We start from the raw sequence: 12,018 nt of genomic DNA on the forward strand, positions 1-12,018 counted from the left end.
CACCCTCCACAAAACAAGCTATCGAGTGAGAGAAACTTCCTAAGACCAGCTTTCTTAAGATAATCATACAGATCTCTTTTGTTTAAGCATAAAAAAGTGACGAAATAGGAGATTTTTACAAAATTATATCAGTCAGAGTCCCTGTTTTATTCTTCTCTTCATTCTGAGATTTTAACTCAAAGTCCCCATTGGACATCCTGTTTTTATTTTAATTCCTGTGGGCAAAGTTCAGCCAACCCACTTCCAGGTGGAAGAGTGGACTTCAGAATCTCAGTGAGAATTTGGCAATGATAAAGAGTCCTTTGGCCTTGGAAGGCACTTGTCTCCTGGGACTTCTGCACAGAGAGAAGCCCCTTTGAGATTGTGTCTAAGCACATGCCCAAAGCCATCTGTCCAACTAGCTACTATATTTCCAGTGTCCATGGACATTTCAAATCCAGCATGGCCAAAAAGAAACAATTATCTTCTGTTTACCCACTTTTGCCCTTTAAATCTGCTTTTTCTCCTGACTTCCCTGTCTTGCTTAGTGACATCCTTTACCAACTCTTGTCTCTCAAGTTAAAAAGTGGGCCCCTTCTCTTCTCCATCCCCTCACGTCAAATGAATTGCTCAGCCCTGTAGATTTTATCCTCTAAATATTTTTTTAATGTGTTCTCTCTATTCTTATGGCTGCAGCTTTAATTTAGGCCATTTTAAGCCTTTGCTTAGACTATTATGGTAGCTTCTTAACTGCCTTTAATCCACTGGATCTACCCTGCCATCAAGCTGATTGTTCTCAGAGATAAATCTGATCATACCTTTCCCCTGCTTAAAAGCCTTGGCTAATATGGGAGAGCTGGGGATAGGGTCAAAAGGTGGCCAGAGCCTGCAGAATGGTGGCAAGGAAACAGTCAGGACTAAGGAGATCTGTGGACCACCAAGGCCAAAGCTAAAGACACAGTCAAGGAGATCAGGGGCTTGGTACATAAAAGGGAAAATAGCAAATAAGTAACTAAATTAAGGATAATGAGAGCCAAGTTTATCACTGTCTGAGGAGGGAGTTACAAATAGGAAAAGGATGAAGGCTAGGATGAATCATGTCATGTTGTATTGGAATTAGAACTATTGACGTGAACTCAAGGTTTTGATTAATAGATAATATGGACATGTGCATACATATATATATATATATATATATATATATATATATATATATATATATATATGAAGTTCTGACCACTAAGGGGACCTATAGGCAATGAGCACACTTAATTTTCAGATCTTGGTTTCAAAATAGTGTTCTTCACTAAAAGGAATCAGATCTCCTTGAAGAGCTGGCTCATTTCAGGACCAGAGCAGAGCAAGTACAATTCTGGAAAGTCTCATTGTACCAGAACATAAGGTAGAGGACACAAATTATGGAGACTATAGAAAGGACACAGTAGCTAATTTGAAGCATCTCCCACTGGCCAAACTGAATATAATTTGAACACCAGAATAAATAATGATAGTATCAGATGATAACCCACTGAGGAAAAATAGTATTCCATGAGCCCATACTGATAAAAAAATATATAGATAAACAACCAAATGAGGGGCAAAAGTAAGCACTTCTTTACAATAGATTGTCAACTAAGAAATTGGAAGAAAATTGAGAGCTTTTATTCTAAGATCAGGAACAAGACAAAGATGTCCATGGTCACCACTTTTATTCAACACAGTACTAGAAGTCCTAGCTGTAGCAACCAGACAAGAAAAAGACATAAAAGGCATCCAAATTGTGTAAGGAAGAAGTAAAACTTTCACTGTTTGCAGATGACATGATACTATATACAGGAAACCCCAAACACTTCACCAAAAAACTATTAGAACTGATAAATTAATTCAGTAAAATTGCAGGATACAAAATTAATTACAGAAATCTCTTGCATTCCTATACACTAATAATAAAATAGCAGAAAGAAAAATTAAGAAAACAATCTCATTAACAATTGCACCAAAAGAATAAAATACCTAGGAATAAACTTAACCAAGGCGGTAAAAGACCTCTACTCTGAAAACTGTGAGTCGTTGGTGAAAGAAATTGAAGACAACACAAACAAATGGGAAGATATTCCATGCTCGTGGACTGGAAGAATTAACATTACTAAAATGTTCATACTACCCAAAGCAATCTATAAATTCAATGCAATGCCTATCAAAATAACAGTAGCATTTTTCACAGAAATAAAACAAATAATCCTAAAATCTGTATACAACCACAAAAGACCTTGAATAGTTAATGCAATGTTGAGAAAGAACTGGAGATATCACAATCCCAGATTTCAAGATACACTACAAAGCTATAGTAATCAAAACTGGTATATGGTACTGGCACAAAAATAGACACATAGATCATTGGGAACAGGAAAGAAAGTCCAGAAATAAACCCGTACCTATATGGTTAATTAATCTATGACAAAAGAGGCAAGAATACGCAATGGGGAAAACAGTCTCGTCAACAAATGGTGCTGGGAAAACTGGGCAGCCACATACAGAAGAATGAAACTGGACCGCTTTCTTACACCATACACAAAAAGAAGCACGATATGGACCAAAGACCAAAATGTGAGACCTGAAACTATAAAACCAAAAGAAAACATAGGCAGTAATCTCTTGGACACCAGCCCTGGCAAAATACTTATGGGTATGTCTCCTCAGGCAAGGGAAACAAAAGCAAAAATAAAGTATTGGGACTAAACCAAAATAAAAAGCTTTTGCACAGCAAAGGAAACTATCAACAAAATAGGCAACTTAATGAGAGAAGATATTTGCAAGTGATACACCTGATAAGGGGTTAATACCTAAAATATATAAAGAATTTATACAACTCAACACCAAAAAAAAAAAAAAAAAAAAAACCAATCCAGTTAAAAAAAATGGGTAGAGGGACACTGGTTGGCTCAGTCGGTTGAACAGCTGCCTTCAGCTCAAGTCACGATCTCAGGGTCCCGAGATAGAGCTCTCTGCATCAGGCTCCCTGCCGAGCGGGCAGCCTGCTTCTCCCACCCCCTCTCCCTCCTCATCCTCATGCTCTCTCTCTCTCTCTCTCTCATGTTCTCTCTCAAATAAATAAAATCTTTTTTAAAAAAACTTTTTTAAAAATGAGCAGAGAATCTGAAGAGACATTTTTCCAAAGAGACATACAGATGGCCAACAGACACATGAAAAGAAGCTCAACATCACTAATCAGAGGAATGCAAATTAAACCCACGATGAGATATCACCTAACACCTGTCCGAATGGCTAAAATAAAAAAGACAAGAAATAACAGGTATTGACATGGATATGGAGAAAAAGGAACTCTCATACACTGTTGGTGGGGAGGCAAACTAGCGCAGCCACTGTGGAAAACTGTATGGAGTTTCCTCAAAAAATTAAGAATAGGAGTGCCTGGGTGACTCAGTCGTTAAGCGTCTGTCTTCAACTCAGGGCGTGATCCTGGCTCCTCTGCTGGGAGCCTGCTTCTTCCTCTCCCATTCCCCCTGCTTGTGTTCCCTCTCTTGCTGGCTGTCTCTCTCTCTGTCAAATAAATAAATAAAATTTAAAAAAAAAATTAAAAATAGAAACACCACACACACCAGTAGTTCCACTACTGGGTATTTACCCATAGAAAACAAAAGCACTAATTGGAAAAGATATATGCACCCTTCGTTTATTGCAGCATTACTTAACAATAGCCAAAATATGGAAGCAACCCAAGTGTCCGTTAATAGATGAATGGATAAAGAAGAAGTGGCATATATATATGTAATGGCATATTACTCAGCCATGAAAAAGAATGAGATCCTACCATTTGTAACAACATAAATGGACCTGGAAGATATTATGGTGAGTGAAATAAGTCAGAGAAAGACAAATAGTGTATGATCACTTATATGTGGAATCTAGAAAACAAAACAAATGAACAAACAAACAAAAAGCAGGAATAGAGAGAACAAACTGATGGTTGCCAGAGGGGAGTTGGTAGGGGGGTGAGCAAAACAGGTGAAGGGGAATGGGAAGTACAGGCTTCCAGTTATAAAATGAATAAGTCGTGGGGATGAAAGGTACAGCATAGAGGATATAGTCAAAGGTATTGAAATAGCATTGTATGATGACAGATGGTAGCTACACTTGTGGTGAGCATAGCGTAATGTATAGAGTTGTCAAATCACTATGTTTTACACCTGAAACTAATGTAACATTGTGTGTCAACTATCCTTCAATTAAAAAATAAAGGGGCACCTGGGTGGTTCAGTTGGTTAAGTGTCTGCCTTCAGCTCAGGTCATGATCCCAGGGTGAGGTCCCACATCAGGCTCTCTCTCAAATAAATGAAATCTTTTTTAAAAATAAATTAATAAAATAAGACTAGAAAAAATAAATAATGGAAAGAAAGAGTTAGAAAATCATCATTTGGCAATCATTATAGCAGTAATTTATTCAGGCCAGAATCATCAGAGGATGCTAAAAAAAAACAAACAAACAAAACTTGACACTTTCACTGGGTGAAAGGTTCTTAAGGAACAGGATATTTTCATAGTCTCAGTGAAACTCCCTACAAAATATTTATCATTTAAAGAGGCAAAATAGGGATGCCTGGGTGGCTCTATCAGTTGAGCTTCTGACTCTTGATTTTGGCTCAGGTCATGATTTCAGGGTCATGAGATGGAACCCCACATCAGGCTCCAAGCTCAGCCAGGAGTCGGCTTGAGATTCTCCCTCTCCCTCTCCCGTTGGCCTTCCCCCAACTCACTTGCGCCTGCCACACGCACTCGCTCTCTCGCTCTCTCTCCCTCCCTCTCTCAAATAAATAAATAAATAAATAAATAAATAAATAAATAAATCTTTTAAAAAATAATAAAAAGGCAAAATAATAATTTTACAGTGAGAAACCTTGCAGATACTCTCTTAACTGTGTTATCAAAGTTAAAATCACCAGTAATGAGACAAATTGACTTTGTGAATCTTCTGATATGAAACACTGAGAACACAATCTATCTTCTGTGGTATTCTTGGCAGAAATGCATAATTGATTCTAATCATGAGGAAACATCAGTCAAACCCAAACGGAAAACAATATACAATATAAATGATCTGTACTCTTCAAAATGTCAATATCCCAAAGACAAAGATTTGAGGAACCCTTCCAGATCAAAAGAGACTAAAGAGATATGACAACTGGGTTGGATTTTGGATGAAAAGAAAAAAAATGGTTTTGCCATGAAGGAAATATAATGATAGTATTGTATCCTTAAGAATTCCCTGATTTTTACAGTTATATTGTCAAAATTCTGAGGGACAGAGAAAGTGAATGGTAAGACATTTGTGGTAGAATGTTAACAATTAGGGAACCTGGGTATACCAGTGTTCTTTTTACAATTACAATTCTTGTAACTTTTCTCTAAGTTTGAATTATTTCAATATAAAAGAGGGTTTTGAAAGTTTTTCTAGTTGCTCATGACCTGCACAATCAAGTCCAAACCAGGCTGTTTGCGTGTTAAGCCCTTGCTTAACTCACTGGCCTCAACTCTCACTATTCTTCATGTCTTGGCCTCTACCCTCCAGCAAAAATAAATCACTCGTGTTTCCCTAAACATACAATGCTATTTCATTCTTCCATGTTCTTATACATGCTGTTCCCTCTCTCTCAACTGTCTTTCCCTATTTGATCTCTTGATGAAATTACTATTTCTTCAAGATCCAGCTCAGACATTATTTCACCCATTAAACTTTGGTGACCTCAGCTCTAGCTAATCAATACCTTCTCTGTGCTACCTCTAAACCAGGCACAAAGTGCTATTTTTGCAATTAACAATAATTTTAAGTAGTATTTATTGAAGACAAGTAGATCACAGTATCTATCTATGCTGAGCGTATAGTAAGTAAGTATAGATGCTAATGGGTTCACTTTTAATCTTCCCAATGACCCTGTGAGGAAGGTATTTGCCCAAGATGTCGTAGCCAGTAGGTGGCTTAGCCTGGACTTGAGCTCAAGTCTGAAAGTCTGACTACAAATCCCTTGCTCTTAACCACTATACTTCATTGCCTGGAAGTTTTCACCTGTCTCTTCTACTGTGACTTTCTTGTGAGTGTGACTTTCTTGGACATGAAGGTTTATATCTTGTTTTCCTCTCTATTCCCAATCCTTAACCCTATCACAATGCTTGACATATAATAAATGTTCAATAAATGTTTTCCCTTAAGGTTTTTGTAAATATAAATTATCTCAAATATACAAAAGAGAAAAAAGATTGTGTGGGGGGGGTGTTTAGAAAGAAAAAGAGAGAATACCTAGTTTATTAGTTAGAACCCAGCAAGAAGCAGATGACACTCACAAGCTGGATAATTTGGGAAGAGGGAAAGATTTCATAAAGTGATTATGTACCAAGGCAAGTCAGTGTCTTGGAAAAATAACAGAAATAGTGCAATAAGCAGTTAACGATGGGGCAATATTCCCATTCCCAGGCTTGAAAGAGTAAGAGGACTGGGAAAATACCAAAACTTAGAGTAAGTTGGAAGGAAAGAGCCTCTGACAGGAGCCAACCCAAAGCCACCCTAAAGTTAGGAATCTGAGACCTCATTGTCTTCCCTCCTTCCAATCCTCTAAAAGCTAAAAAGGATAAGGAGCCCATTGATCTACAGTGGACCCTACAAGTCAGCCTCTCAGGGCCGAGGGCTGGGTTGAGAAGGATGGAACGTGGGTCCACAGTGGCAAATGGAAGATAATCCAGAACAACACCGTCCTACCACCCATCTTCAGAAATGGAGTATGGCCAATGCCGCTGAAGTGCTCAGTGTACCCCTCCCCATGGCCTCCCTCTCTCCTGCGGGGGAGTCATTATCCTCAGGTTGTTGTTCCCATGAATATCTTCAAATTTTATAATGGCATTAAAGTGTTTGTGGTCTTCGTCTTACCTTCCTTCTTCATTATGACTGTGAGATTCATCCTTGTGGACACTTACCGCTCTAGGTTGTTTATATTCCCTACGATAGAGTACTCAATTCTCTGAATATACCGCAGTATATGCATTCTCCTGCTGATACACATTTACGTTGTTTTCCACATTGTGCTCTTACAATCAGTACAGCCGTAAAGATTTCACATAATATGTCATTTTTTTAAAATAAAATTGAATGATGGATTTTTCTGACAAGAACTCTTTCTTTGCTCTGTCATATCTTTATATTGGAGAAACATGGTATAAACAATAGGTTGGGAGTTGGAAAACTGAGCTCCATGTACCTAGTTTATAACTTTGTCTTGTCAAAGCATGGAAAATCTTTGAGCTTTGTTTCTTCATCTGTAAAATATTATGAAAATCAAATTAATTGGTGCCTATGAAAATACTTTGTAGATTGTAAAGCACCATATGAATGTAAAAGATCACTGTTCATTATCTGCCTCCTCTTGTATAACATGTCCTGTAAAAGCAGAAACCTCGTCTCTCTTGTTTGTTTGCTGTCGTGTCCAGAATGAGGTCTGGTACAGAATAGGCATTGCATTAGTATTAAATAAGGAAGGCTAACTACTGTTACAATCCCAAAACTCAGGGATTTAAGAAAAAAGTTTGTATCTCTCTTTATCAGAGTCAGCTGTAGGTCAGCCAGGGAAGCAGGGAAGCCCTGCCGCTTAGTCATCAGAGATTCCAGACCCATCTTTTAACTCCACCACCTCCTAGATTCTTGGAATCCTCGCTTGAGGCTAGGCTAGCGCATGAGCGTTCTCGTGCATGAGACTGAACAGGCCAATCCTGGGAGTGGTACACTTCACTCTAGTCTCTTCTGCTAGCCAGAAGTCCGTCCCTGGCCATGTCCTATTCCAAGTGATGCTAGAAAATGTAGTCCCTGTAGCCTTGAAATAAGAGAAAATGAGTTTGATCAGCATCTAGCCAGTCTTTGCTATGGCCTTCAATAGATATTTGTGGAATAAATAAATTAATGAAATAGACACATATGCATGTGCCTAACATCCACTTTATTTTATTTTATTTTTTTTAGCCTTAAAAAGTACCTTAATATTGAACTCGTGTCAGCTAAAGTGACTACAGCTTTTTCACTGCGTGCTGTTAAGGTCCACTGAGAACCTAGTAGTTTCTCAAGAGTCTCATTTCCCAGGGGTGGGGTCTGGGGAGATTGGTTAGCAAATGCTGCTGCTGCCCCATTACTAGACCCGTTCTCTAACAGCATCATGCCAACGTCTACCTTGCTTAAGAGACAGAGCCAGAAGCTCCTTCTCCTGAAATCTTGCTTCCAAAATCTCACATGGAAGGCTTGTAATTTCGATCTGCTGTCCAAAAGGTAATCCCTGTCTATTCCATTCTGAAGCGACAAGGGCTCTACTTCAGGATTTCCATCATCCCCGCCTCAGTTTACACACAGGTGAACACACTTGTGTCATCAAGTGAATGCTGAAGTTTCTGAGGCCAGACCTTAAGAGAGCTGCAGCTTCAACTTTTACTCCTCTTGGAATATTCCCTGTGGGTGCCTAACCACCATGCAGGAAGTCTAACTTCCTTGAGACTTCTGTGTTGGGCTTACATTTCTTTTTCTTTTCGTTTTCTTTCCTTTTTATGGATAGCCACAGAAAAATTCAGTTTCTGGGGATTATAGATATAAATATGAAAAGTAAAACAATACAGATTCTAGATAGTAACATTGGAAAATATCTCCATGACATTGTGGAAGCTAGCAATTTCGTAAACAGGACACAAAGCTTCATTTTTTGAAGTCTGCCCTTTTCCCTCTGCTCCACTCGCCATCTTTGTCTTAAATCAAAGGTCCGTATGTGAGTGTATTTGTGTTTTGACACTATTAAATGATGTTGGTCTGTTTGGCTATCCCTTGGCTCTATACTGTACTGCCTTAATTAATGTAATTTTATAACAAGTATTGGTATCTGAAAGAGAAAGTCCTTCTACTTAGTTCTTTTTTTTCAAAAGATTCTCAGTACTTAGCACCAGGAGCTGTGAGAAAAGTGTCCACGGGAAGGTGAGGGGAACCAAATGACACAGGGTGTCAGAGCTTAAAGAGGTGAGGAAAGAGTCCATGCGGCAATGGGGGGGAGGGGTGGTGGTTAGTGCAGCTCAGAATAGAGTGTCAGAACCTAAGCAGGTGTGGAGGGAGTCCATGTGAGGGGCAGCTTGAAGCTAAGTATCAGAGCCCGACGCCACACACAGTTGCCACTGGGGATTGGTTGTGTATGCTGGATCCAGCAAATAAATCTGTTAAGAATAATCAAAGCCAGTTCTCTCTGTCAGAGAAGGTAGTTGCCAATATGGAAAGGTGGAGCACGGGAAGAAACCCTGTGGGGGGTGAATGAAATTGGATGGAATCAGTGTGAGCTATGATTTTCAATATACAGAGATGGATATAGACACAAGTATACATTTAATTGTAAGTATATGTGTGTATGTAAATAAAGACACATTCCCTAGCTCTATCCGCTGAGTGAGGCTGAGACCAGCATCACCCCAATAGCAAAGATCATACCTAGTGCCAGATCTTAGCTTCTAAATATCAGTCTCTGCTAAAAGGAACCAAAATAATGATAATAAGGGTAGTAGATTATAGTCCATTAAATAAAGTAAGAAATAATGATTCATAAATCATTTACTGCTATAAAATGATAAATGAGTAAGTTGCCAGTTTGATAAGGAATAGAATCTTTACATTTTATTTTATTTTTTAAAAGATTTTATTTATTTGTGAGAAAGAGAGACAGAAAGAGAGCATGAGTGGGGGGGGGGCGGCAGAGAGAGAAGCAGACTCCTTGCTGAGCAGGGAGCCTGACTTAGGCCTCGATCCCAGAACCCTGGGACCAGGACCCAAGCTGAAGGCAGATGCCTAACCGACTGAGCCACCCAGGCATCCCTCTTTACACGATTTTAAATATTACCACACAAATTCTTATTAATCATAAAGGAGGAAAAGTAACTTCAGAGTTGACAAGCCCAGCAGATGCCTCCTAAATCAAGTAATCAAAGCAAACATCAGCAGCAAAGGGACAAATCGAAATAGTGTTCCTTCCACCTGATAGGATGCAATGACAATGGATGTATCTTCTAAAGATGCATAGCCTGCATCTGATCACGAAGAAACATCAGGCAAACCAAAATTGAACGCTATGTAGACAGCTCCCTTAATATGAAAATAAAGGAAAGACTAAGAAACTGTTTTGGACAAAGAAAACTAAAGAGACATGACAGTCAGACACAACTCATGATTGTGAAATGGATCCTTCTGCTATAAAGGACATTATGTGAACATCTGGTAAAACTCGAGTGGGGTCTGCGGATCAGATGGTAGTAATGTGTCAATGGTAATTGTCTTGTCTTTTTTTTTTAATTTTCTGATCTTTATGGTAGTGTGTGATTACAGAGGGCCATGTCCTCCTCATTGTAGGAAATACACTCTAAAGTATTAGGGGGTGATGGGACATCAGGTAGGCAATTTTCTCTCAAATAGCTAAAGAAAAAATAATTTTTGCATTGTACTTACAACTTTTCTCTAAGTTTGCGACAGTTTCAAGAAAAGTAGCCTCATCCTATGCAAAGTATGTATAAAATAGTATTTTATGGGGGCACCTGGGTGGCTCAGTTGGTTGAGCCTCCCACTCTTGGTTTCAGCTCAGGTCATGATCTCAGGGTCGTGGGATCAAGCCTCATGTCTGGCTCTGAGGTCAGCGAGGAGTCTGTTTCTCTCTCTCTCTCTCCCTTTCCCTCCCCCTGCTTGTATACTCTCTCTCGATCTCTCTCTCTCTCTAAAATAAATAAATCTTTAAAAAATCATGTTTAATGTATGCTAGTTAATTTTTCTAATGCATTGCATAATAAACTCTGCCTACAATTAAAAAAAAAAGTTACCTGTAGGTATTGTGAAAATTGACTGATCCACTTTGAGGTGGTACTTTGACCCTGATTCAAATGCTTTAATTTTTACATGTCTGTATTTTAATTCTACTAGAAAGTGTTTTTACAATTAATATTAGCAATGTACATATTTGTGTATGTTTTTATGTGTTTATGTGCACCAAGTAACAAAGCACAGTGGGATCGCACAAATGCACATTTCGGCTATGAACCACATAAAGCATATCCCTGTGCTTATCTGCAATATCCAGGTGTTTGTTAGATAATGGATATGGTAAATTGTATCTCCAATAATAATTTTTACTCTGCTGGGTGTTATACGCAACTAATGAATCATCGAGCCTTACATCGGAAACCAGGGATGTACTGTATGGTGACTAACATAATATAATAAAAAATCATTAAAAATAATAATAATTTTTACTCTGGATATACAGTAGAATTAGCATGTTTTATTGCTACCTACCATATCCTACGCACTATTCTAGATTCTCAGGATACAACAGACAACATAGACTTTGTATTCTTGAAGGTTCTGACAAGAATCAAATAAATAACTGCTTTCATAAAAAATACACAACTGTGTGGTATTGGCTTATAGGCAGACATATAAATCAATGGAATAGAATTGAGAGTCCAGAAGTAAATCCATACATTCATTTTCCAAATTAATGGAGACCACACTAATGTTTATCAACTGATAAATGAATTTTTTAAAAGTCATTCTATCTATGTAACAGAATATTATTCAGTTATAAAAAGGAGTGGCAGAGTAATGCATGCTACAACATGGGGAAATCGCAAAAACATTACATTAAGTGAAAGAAGCCAAACACAAAGGCTACATATTGTATGATTCCATTTATATGAAATGTCCAAATTAGGCAAATCCATAGAAACAGAAATTAAATTAGTGGTTTCCAGGGATGAGGGCGAAAAGAATGGAGAGTGACTGAGGGTTTCTTTTTGCATAACAAAAATCAGATACTGGTGATGGTTGTTCAACCTTGTAAATATACTAAAAACCACTCAATTATATGCTTTGAAAAGGTGAATTTTATGATATATGACTTATATCTCAATTTTTTAAAGTTACTTTGAAACAAAAAAGGAAAAAAGACGTAAAGACTGATTCATGGAGATACTCCT

This window comes from Ursus americanus, chromosome 8, assembly GCF_024610735.1.
Source record: "Ursus americanus isolate L20-20 chromosome 8, mUrsAme1.1.p, whole genome shotgun sequence".
Classification (NCBI taxonomy): domain Eukaryota; kingdom Metazoa; phylum Chordata; class Mammalia; order Carnivora; family Ursidae; genus Ursus; species Ursus americanus.